At 35.0% G+C, this 10,310-nt stretch overlaps 1 protein-coding gene across 1 annotated transcript in view; it reads right to left on the reverse strand.

Moving 5' to 3' along the window:
* The window catches only part of igsf21a (immunoglobin superfamily, member 21a), a 209,594-nt gene that overhangs the window by 133,608 nt on the left and 65,676 nt on the right, over positions 1-10,310 (reverse strand). The gene's annotated exons all lie outside the window — the stretch shown is intronic.

Here is a 10,310-nt window from a genome sequence, read left to right on the forward strand (position 1 = left end):
ACTAAAAGCTGAAGCATATACATTTTTATAAGCGTATTTGTGAGCCTGCCACTTTATTATTAAATTTAATATAATTTGAGATCTTTGTTTAACTTTTCTTCAGGTTAAAGTGAACTATTATTGTTACAAGTTAATTTTCTAAACTACAAAAACATAATTGTTGGGGGTGCTCAAATATGAAAAACTGGACTGATATCCGATAGCAACACTAGTGTTATGTCAGATTTACCAATATTTTATTTTATAAATTTTTTTTAACAGATTACTCGATTAATCGTAAGAATAATCGATAGATTACTCGATTACTAAAATATTCGTTTACAACAGCCCTAATCGTGAGGTTAGTTCTACAGCCCCAGTTAGAACAAAGATATTCAGAATACTGTCCCTGATTGCCCAACTTGTTGAACATTTAACTATAATAACAGAGGAAGTACCATTCCTGCTACCTACGAAAATGATACTGCGTCTCCAGTTTGAACAGGCTCAATAAAATTGAACAGCAGATTTAAAAAATGGATACTGGTCCAATACTTTTGTATTTCATTTTTTATTTAAATTGTAGATTTAAAATGTTGATGTTAAACACACAAAATGTATGAATTCTTCTTGACTTGACCAGTTCTGGCAGAGTAATAATGTGAGAAATTATTTTTTTTCCACACTATTTAATCTTTCCATGAAGAATTAGCACAGTCATGAAGGAAATGAGGTCCCAAACACTGGAAAAGATAACTAAATAAAGTGGCTATTGTGTGTATTTTTATTCACTTTTTTTCTTTCCAGTGTATTAGATAATGAACTTGCTTGCATGAAAAGAAAACCATAAAAGAAACATTCAGAAAATTCACTATTTCACAGTAAGCGATGCTGCGTAACTACAATACACAGCTGTGGTAAACTGTTTTTTGCAGCKTACTGTATATTACTCACAGTTTCTGTCTTACAGAACTGACAGCAATTAGGAGCACACCCCTTGGAGCCAGCCATCTATGAAAGTTTATATTTTAGTGATTTTCCACTTGAGTGTATGTGTCAGCATGGCAACATCATGGTTTCATCAAACAAGATTAGAACATCCAGCTCTTAATTGAGACTCCTTGAGTGGTGTTATTCTAATCCACGCCTGATCATTTTCCTTGATGAGCCTTATTTAAACTTTTCTGCTTTTTCATTGATTATTTTAGTGAGGTAAAGAAATAGTTGATAAACCCTGTACAGGACCACGGGGTGATCAGGAATGTTCATTGGCGCAACAAAAATGGCTACACGTTGGTTTCTTAAAATATATCAGATGACATTAATGAATTTTAAATAGCTGCTCWAAAGAAACTGCATGTAAATCATCTATAGACTGCTAGAGTGGAACTATAATCTACAGGCATTTCTGCACTTTTTTAACTTTGGTTTGCAAGAATAAAWTTTTGCRTAATTACTTTATTTAGAAGGCCACAGATATAAGCGTGGTGAAGAAAAGGGTTTACCCTGACCAAATAAATTCCCAGTTGAGATGGAGGCCTTTAAATGCAGCACTTTATCATGGCWTTCGGAATAATTATAAGGGAGCCTAAAGATGAAAGTGAGTTCTTGGACTTTTAGCATTTTCTAAGGTGATTACTTTGAAATTTAGAAGAAAATAAGATATGAAGATGAAGCAGTTGGCTGGTGCTCAGGATAAACTCCTGAGTGGCATAATGCCTGAAATGGAGATAATAAAAGAGGGGAAAAAAACTAAAAACTTGGACAACTCATTTCAAATAGTAGTGAAAATAAACTAAACTGATACCAGCTGTTATTTTATATGTTTCCTTTTGAGACGATAGTTATAGGAAAATGCTAAAATCTAAGTGTTTTCAGAACATGACAGAAAAATAAATGAGAACCCTTCTTCAATGTGTGTCATCCAGACTCTGACAASTTCATTAACATGATAAAATGCATCAGTTGGCAATGTTCTAAATATTTAAAAATGAAAGAAAGCAAAGCTCAAAGGATTTACTGGCATTTAACGTGAGTGTATTTTACAGTTGATTGCCGTGATGAATTAGTAAACTCCAAAAAAGGCAACTGTCTCAGCATTCCTGAATGCCAAGACTCAAGAGATGTGTTATGCTAAATTCGGGCTGGTGCTTGAAATGTAAACTTAACTCCATTGGTTAAATCAAGCTGGCAGACATGTTCACTCAGTGTGAGAGATGCAGTTAGTGAGAGATCACACRAGATTTAATCCAAGCTAAACTATTTCAAAGTCATTTAAAAAATATAAGAGCTTATTTAATGACACTAACAGAGACTGCAAAGATGTAAAACCATCAGAAAAAAGCAAACGATGCCATTTGTTGGCAGAGCTCCGTCTTTTACTGACTTTTTCTGTTTAGCATAGAAGTATCTGGAATACTACATAGTTCAATATTAGACAAATATACATCCAATATTAGACAAATATACATCCTTCCATCCTTCCAAATGTTATTTAGAATGTAAATAACTGCAATGGCGGAGTGAGCTCACTGTTGCACCGTTTWACCACAAGACCACACATAAATAGATCCAACATTTTAAATCAAACTAAGCCATAGCAATAACTCAACATTTTTTATTACCAATGAAGTCCCGTTTTYTTCTATCTATTTGSTTTATACCAACTAGGCTGACTGAGCAGACCGTGGATATGGGTGAATAGTCTTTTCTGCTTTGGAGCGATCCTTAACTGAGTAAAATGAACTAGAAGTATTTAAGTGGCAGCGGTGATGAGAGCTTTTCAAATTTTCTAAATGCTGAGAAAATTCTCTTTATTTTCTGTCTGGAAAACATATCTATCCTTTATAGGCAATTTTTGTCCCACAAACCCAGTGTTCCCAACTACTAATCAGTGCTATAGTTTTTGTGCAGCTATTTTAACCATAAGTAATGTCATATAATTTACTATGGGCAAAAGAATAGCTGTAAGCACCATGCAAAAGCAAAAATATATTACTGTAGTGCCTTTTCTTTTCCTTTTTGATTACSCTGTTTATGGGCTTACTTTTATGTCAGTGCCCATAAACAGGGTAATCCACTTTATTTTGAAATTAACAAAAATAAACTAAAATCATGTCGCAAAAATAAATCCAATAACTGCATTCTTTCAATTCAATAAAGCAAACACGATTATAASAGATTWCTAAAACAATTGAGAGATACAATGCATCAAGTCAGAGAGTCAAACTTAGTATGAGAAAATTAATTTCTTGTAATCTTGTAATATGATATTTGTTGCAGTTCGTAAGAGAGGTAGAACAAAAAAGGAACGCCATAATTGAGTCACATTTGTAGGTTGCCTCTTTCACGCACACCTTTTCATCTATGCTCACACACTTCCTGAGATCAGTGATTTATAATGGCCATTCCCAAACCACTCAAAACCACTATATATATATATATATATATAATTTTACATTTTCCTTGCTTAGTGTATTGAAAAATACAGAATTTCACAATATTCAGGCAAATGGGAATAATTTAGATAATTCTAACTGACCTAAACATGGAAGGTTTAATCTGATTAAATGTTAAACAGTACAGAAAACTAAGTTATGTGTCCTTTTATAAAGTGCTAGTAAAAATACTCTTTTCAGCTGTTCATGGGCAGATATTCAATCCTCGTGCAAAACTAGGTATGAATGTTTAAATATTTGGCATTTAAACAGTACTGTAGACGGTGGAGGGATGGTGAGGCTGCATCTCCATGTTAGCTTTTTATAGATCACCGTTTTGATCTGTTATTTTGTTTCTTTTATTTACAATAAAATCTCTTTGACCTGCTAACAAATAGAAAAAGGGCAGGGAGATATTCAGGTCTATTTATCCGTCTTGTATGAACAAACGGCATATCTGGCATTCAAAGAGAAAATGTGTGCATGCTTCTGTCAATACTTCATTTGGAGACCTCTGGCATAACATTTGTCTGTGTGGTGATCGATCAGAATACACAGCACATGTGACTCATCATCAMGGGAGACAGAGATCATAAAAAGCTAAATTACGAATGTTTCTCTGCGGGACTTTGATTGTGAAAAGCTGCTTCGCATCAGAATATGGGGGTGGTGGGTTGCTAAACAAAGTGTGCAATTTGTAAATCAGAAGGAACTGGAGCAGAAAGTGTGTAAAAAGGGTTGGATGATCCAGCCAGGCTCAAAGTTACTTGAGTGTGCCTCAGCTGATAAAGGCCTAAAGTGCTGCTCACTATGTATTAAATAAAGACTCCACAATGCTGACCTAACACTTTTTACATTACTATCCTGGAGCAGAGGCAAAATGCATGACACAGCTAATACAAAATTTCAAAATGAAAATTGTGCTGTCATTAGACAAACGTATACTAAGTTTCTGTGAATACAAATGGTTGTGTGTCTTCCTCCAGACCATCTGAAATGAACTGGAGTTTTCCTTTTCTCTGCTCTAAAAAAGGTAATAGATCAGACAGACTTGTTTTAATGTTTACATGGAAGAATATGTGATCTAGTTACACATTAGAGATTGGGTAATTAACTGGGCCCAATATCTTAAAAAAAAGAAATATGTTTGGTTTAGTTGCATATACTGTTGTTTGATGCAATAATTAGAAATGAACTCAGATGACCAAGGACACAGATCTGTGCTCCAAATCCAACAAGAAGAATTTAAAAATGCACATCTCCTGATTTTTKGTTTTACTAAAAGTGCTTTTTATTTGTTTTTGTTTGTTTCAACCTCCACCCAACAAAATGATTTGCTTCTTATGCATTTGGAGGGAAACTGRGATGAAACCAATAAGTAAAATAAACACATACTCTTATTCAGTTTCACCAAGACTGGAACGCATTTCAGTATAAATCAGGTACATAAATTCAGAAATTGCATGCATTTACACACATTTCAATAAACACTAACTTTTTTATGTATTTATTTACCTGTGTGAACTCAAAATTACCTTGGGGATGAGTGGTCTAAGACATAAAATTCCTCTGATTTGCTCTGTCTCAAAGACTTCAACTGGATTGCAGATCTTTTTTTTTTTTTTGCAAAGCAAAATGTTTGACAAGAGACAGCAGACTTAGATTCTGAAATTAATTACAATGCGTTTGTGGGTGGCTGCAGAAAATGAGCTGCTCTTGATTAATGTCACAGGGGCTATGTAAACATGTAAGATGTAAATGAGAAAACTGTTTGCACTCAAAACTGTCTGTAAACATTGCTCAATATTTACAGAATGCATTACAGGAAATGACACTCATAAAACCATTGTAGACAAGCCATTAATGTTTAAAAAAGGTTGTCATAGTTTTAACAGTTTTAATTGACAGAATCTTTGTTTTAATTTAATCCAGTGTAAAATAAATAAATMAATATATAAATGCCTAGAAGTGGTTTGGAATGAAATAAAATTTGTTTAATCAATTCTAATAATTTTGTAGAACATAGCATAACAAATTTTAAGGTAACTGAAACACATAGTGTCAAAATGCTGTAATTGTTTCTTGTACTTGTTATGGTCTATAGCCGGATCCGGCCCGCCTCCACATTTGGTCCGGCCCCCTGAACAATACCAGAAAGCATTCAGATTTTTTTTTCATATATTGTATTTTCCGGTTTATATGTAGATATTTGTTCAACCACCAGGGGGCTCTTTAGCAGGAAGTGTGTCCTGTAAACTGAGGGTGTTTTGTTTTGCATGGCGCATTGCTGCCATCTGTTGGTCTTTTAGGGAACTGTTCGACTTTTATGTTATGTAATCAGTACGGTTTGCTAGCGGTAGAGCAGATGAACACACGTGTCTGTTGTGAACGCCGCATTCCGGTCGAGTTCTTCGAAGCAATGCCTGCAAGTAGCAGCTTATACTTCAAAATGAGCCTTTATGTTAACATATGATAAAATAAGTAACTTGTTTATTGAATTAGTTTTGGAAATACCTGCGGGCGATTTGATTATGTGCTACTTCATTGCTAACTAGCAGGCTGCTAAGATTTCTCAGGTCGTTACGTAGCATTGCACCTCATAGCATTCTGAGGTAGCTGTTGTATCAGTTGTACTTCTAATGTATGKAWMYKGAWKKWAAAACACTTCTGTAAGCTGCTCTGAGCTCATCCTGAGTTGTTTGTGTTTTGACAGTTTCACTCCATTCTACATGGAAATAAAGGAAGAACTAATTAATCCTGACTCGTGTGAAAGGAGTTTGGCTGATAGTTAGTTTTGGTACAAGACACCATAGCGAGACCATGAATGAATCTTTGGGAAGTCAAAATTGGAAATAAAAGAAGGACGCGCCCATTAAAACGGAATTAGGTTTTAATAGGGAATTGAAATTTGAGAATGTTGATCAGTTAAATAGCATTGAGGGGAAATGCTATTTAACAGTTTTTTAAATAATACTGGGATCATTATGAGAATTTGAGGTATAGATATTAGGATCCAGTAGATGGCAGTAATGCAACAATAATGGATGCAAGCTGCTGTTGAAATCTGAAGAAGAAGAAGAAGAAAAAAGCGCCCATTTTCATTTAGCACATGCTAGTAGCAACACAAAAGATCAGCACTTTTACTGTTACAGTTACCTTTCGGAAACTACCGTAATCAGTTCAGTTCAATCTAAACTTGGCAACTTTTCTTTTTCAAGATAATAAATGTGATATTCAATTGACCTGTCATGACTAAAATTTTGGGTGTCCGCCCCCCTCTGCTGCTGCTGCATCGCTGTGGAAAACCTGGAGCGGCAGAGATATCTGAGGCTTATATGTGTATGTTTACAGGTTTAAAAGAAAAAAAAAAACTTTGGGGTTGTGGTTTATAGTCTGGTGCGGCTCATAGTTAGGAAAATACGGACTATAATACTTCCTGGATTTTTTTCTGTGAAGAACCCAGAGAGGGTTATTTGGTTATTATTTATTTCATTAATAGTGTTATTATTTATTTCCTGACTTTTGTTCTGCTAAGAACCCAGAGAGGGTTATTTGATTATGCTTTCTGGAAAACATTTTTACATTTAGGCACTCCTGCAATCGTCTCACTTTTTCTGTTACAAACTGACTCCGGCCCCCGACCAGAGAAGAGAAAAGTTACGTGGCCCTCACAGGAAAAAGTTTGGGGACCCCTGGTCTATAGGATGATCTTACCTTGCAAATTCAGTCTTTTCTAGCTTATCGTGTCACTGCTGGTCCTGTTTGCAAGGCATTAGATCAGCATAAAATTACAATCTGCATGAATTACATGAAATAGTTTTAAGTCAGTATATATAAAAGTATATCCAAAAATGCCGRATAGGTAATGAGTGAAAAAAATCCGTCTATGGTTGATTTAAATACATGTTGGAGTGTTGGATTAAAAACAATGCCGCAAAAGACAAGGACAAGTTCTCGGGCATATTAGGGAATACAAAGATAAAAAAAAAGTTTGCTTTAAAAACAAGGTATACAATTTTAAAGTGCTGCCCTTTCATTCATGCATGAAGATGACATGATAACCAGACCAACTCGACAGCTACGAGATGGCATTTAAAAAAAGAACTTGATTGCTCGGATGCAATCTCGTCTTTCAAAACCCTTAGAGGCTCTCTGGCGATAAGTGCCATGATGAGCAGCTGTCACGGCTGATAGTGTGACTCAGACCCAGCACAAGAATGATGTCCTGGATGAATATCGTTTAGCCCCAGTGGGACTGTGCTGTACCACTCCTCTGTTGCCTTTGAGTGTCTTGAACCTAGAGGTCAGCATCTCATTTTACACGGATAAAAATCTATTACAAAACCTATCTCTTTCCACTTGCATTTAACCCACTGGGGAAGAGAAGCTTTACTCTAATTGTTTCTCCTTGGCTGCAGAGTTGGTCTGGTTATGACAGGGCCAAGTCTATATTATTGCTCTGATCGGTGACTGGGTCATTTAAATCCATCATTTAAAAATTCATAGTGTCCTTTTCACATTCACAGAACAGTGTGTCACTGGTTGTAATAATGAAGTGCGCATTAATGAAACCATTTTAATTTTACAAACACATTAGCGTATCCTGAACCCATAAGCCTCCTTTTTTTAACTATATATACTATGAATGCTGCAGAAGAGTAGCCCAGCACATGCACATTTCTAAGGCGGCTTTCAAAAGCAAAAGCAAAACTCCCAGAGCTGTCCGTTTTGCAGAGGATTTAGTTTTACTCCTTTCTCCACAGTTTGATCATTGAAACCATCAATAAATATAAATACATTTGAAAATATGTCTATATTTCCAAATGYAGACATAGATTTGAAAATATATGTCTATATAAATCACACTTCTGTATGTGACAGAAGAATATTACAAATAGGAATGTTTTTCAAGAGCAGTATTTGTGTTTGTGGGGCAATGATTGATGTGACACACAATCCTAGTCGTACATTTATCTAAAGTAATAAATAGTTCTTATCGTCACTTTTTGTTATTACAATAGTACCACGAGATATTATTTTAAAACTTTAAGTCAGTATTACCCAACCCTAATGTCAGGTGTATTGTATTCTCTAATCGTTTGTATTATGACTTCCCAAGTGAAACAGAACACCTTTTGCACAAACCTGTGCCCTGTCGTATATAAACAATATCTATAAAAATGTCACAATATTAGCTGCTTAACAACAGTTTTGTCAAGTATGGGTTTGCCTTTATTAAATATGATAAGGGTTAAAAAAAAAACTACATTTGCTTGTTTTTGTTGTAGAATATACCAACAGATAAAAATGTTAGACCTAAAAAGTTGGTTGAGGGTTACAAGTGTGGAAAAAAAACAAGTCAAACATGCTCTTCATATGATAGCTTAATATGTTGTAKATTACAACATGAAAGCTCTATTTGCAATCTCTACTTCTAATTAAAACAAACATGCACACACACAGAGAGACCATGTGAAATCTCATACTAATATATCCCAAGACAACTGCTGTCTGGGGTGGCAAAACATTGAGTTATAATAAATTGTAATGGTAATTAAAACCAAACAAATCAACCAAATTACAACATAAAAATTATCTGTTGTGACGAAGTCCCTTTGGAAATTCTGTTGGGTTTGAGCATATCTCACCTTTGTATCACATGCTATAATAATTTAGAAGTGTGGAATCCTGCATTGCTTAAATGTTACCAAACAARTATCCTCTAAACGGAAGTGTTAGAGGAGTTGCTAGCTGCKAATGTGAGATATGCTCGAAAACAACTTTTTCACATAGAAATAATTACCATCTAATATCCATTGYGTTTGTGGATAAATGTACTACCCTGAAGTTTTATGCCAGCTATCAGGGCAAATTTGAGTATTGGCAAGTAATCAGAATGTGGTGAAGACACAATCATGGTGATTCTTACTAAAACCGATAATGCATTTATATTACCTTAACTAATGTTACATTAACATTACTTGAACAAAAACTAACATTTACATGTAGGCTGCTGGTGTTGGCAGGTGACCTCTTGCCTGGTTTCTTTCTCTCAGAGGGGAGATTTTCCTCTCCCCTACATGCATGCATACACAATCCAAGCACTGTCGCTTTGTGCTCGTCAGTATAAGTGAATGCTGCAAGCCAATGACTCCATGCAGTTAGCCTGGTTTCCTTAGATAGACATTTTTTWAACTAATTTTAATTATGATTTAAACTTAATACATTTTTGATAACTAGAATCAGTTGGCGTGTGTGTTGGATGAAAGAGAAATGACATTACTTTTTTGTAAAGTGCTTCGAGTGTCACAATGAGGTGCCATATAAAAAAAAATTAATTGAATTGTAAACAGCAGATTGTTTTTAGTTTATTACAAAGCAAAATTATAATGTAATTGTTGTCATTTTGTTGCCGTGTGACTTTAGAGCAGATTAGAAGCTGCAAACATAAACAAATCATGACATATTGACATGTTTAGTAATGTCTAAATCCAAATGACAATGTCAGCATGTGAAAAAGTTTATAGGTCATTTCTGTATCCCTATACCAGTGGGATAATGTGTCACTAGAAAAGACAAATGACTTGCTGAGGAAGGCAAAGCATTGCCTGAATTCTTTAAAGTACTTTTTTCCCCATCTTTGTAAAAAGCTTTGGATGCTGTGAAAAATATGACAACTATTTATAACCCCTTTAAAATTCTAGGACAAAATGAATAAGAAACCCTGAGGCGGCACTGCATTGAAAGCAGACATGATTGTGTAGTGTAAATCTCTGCATGGGCACTTCTGAAAATGAGAGCCAGTGAAAACAGTTTGCTGCTGCATCAACAAAAGTGAGTTAAAATGCAGTGATGCAACAAACAAGATTCAGAAATGTGAGCACCTTTTCTGGG

This window comes from Poecilia reticulata, linkage group LG5, assembly GCF_000633615.1.
Source record: "Poecilia reticulata strain Guanapo linkage group LG5, Guppy_female_1.0+MT, whole genome shotgun sequence".
Classification (NCBI taxonomy): domain Eukaryota; kingdom Metazoa; phylum Chordata; class Actinopteri; order Cyprinodontiformes; family Poeciliidae; genus Poecilia; species Poecilia reticulata.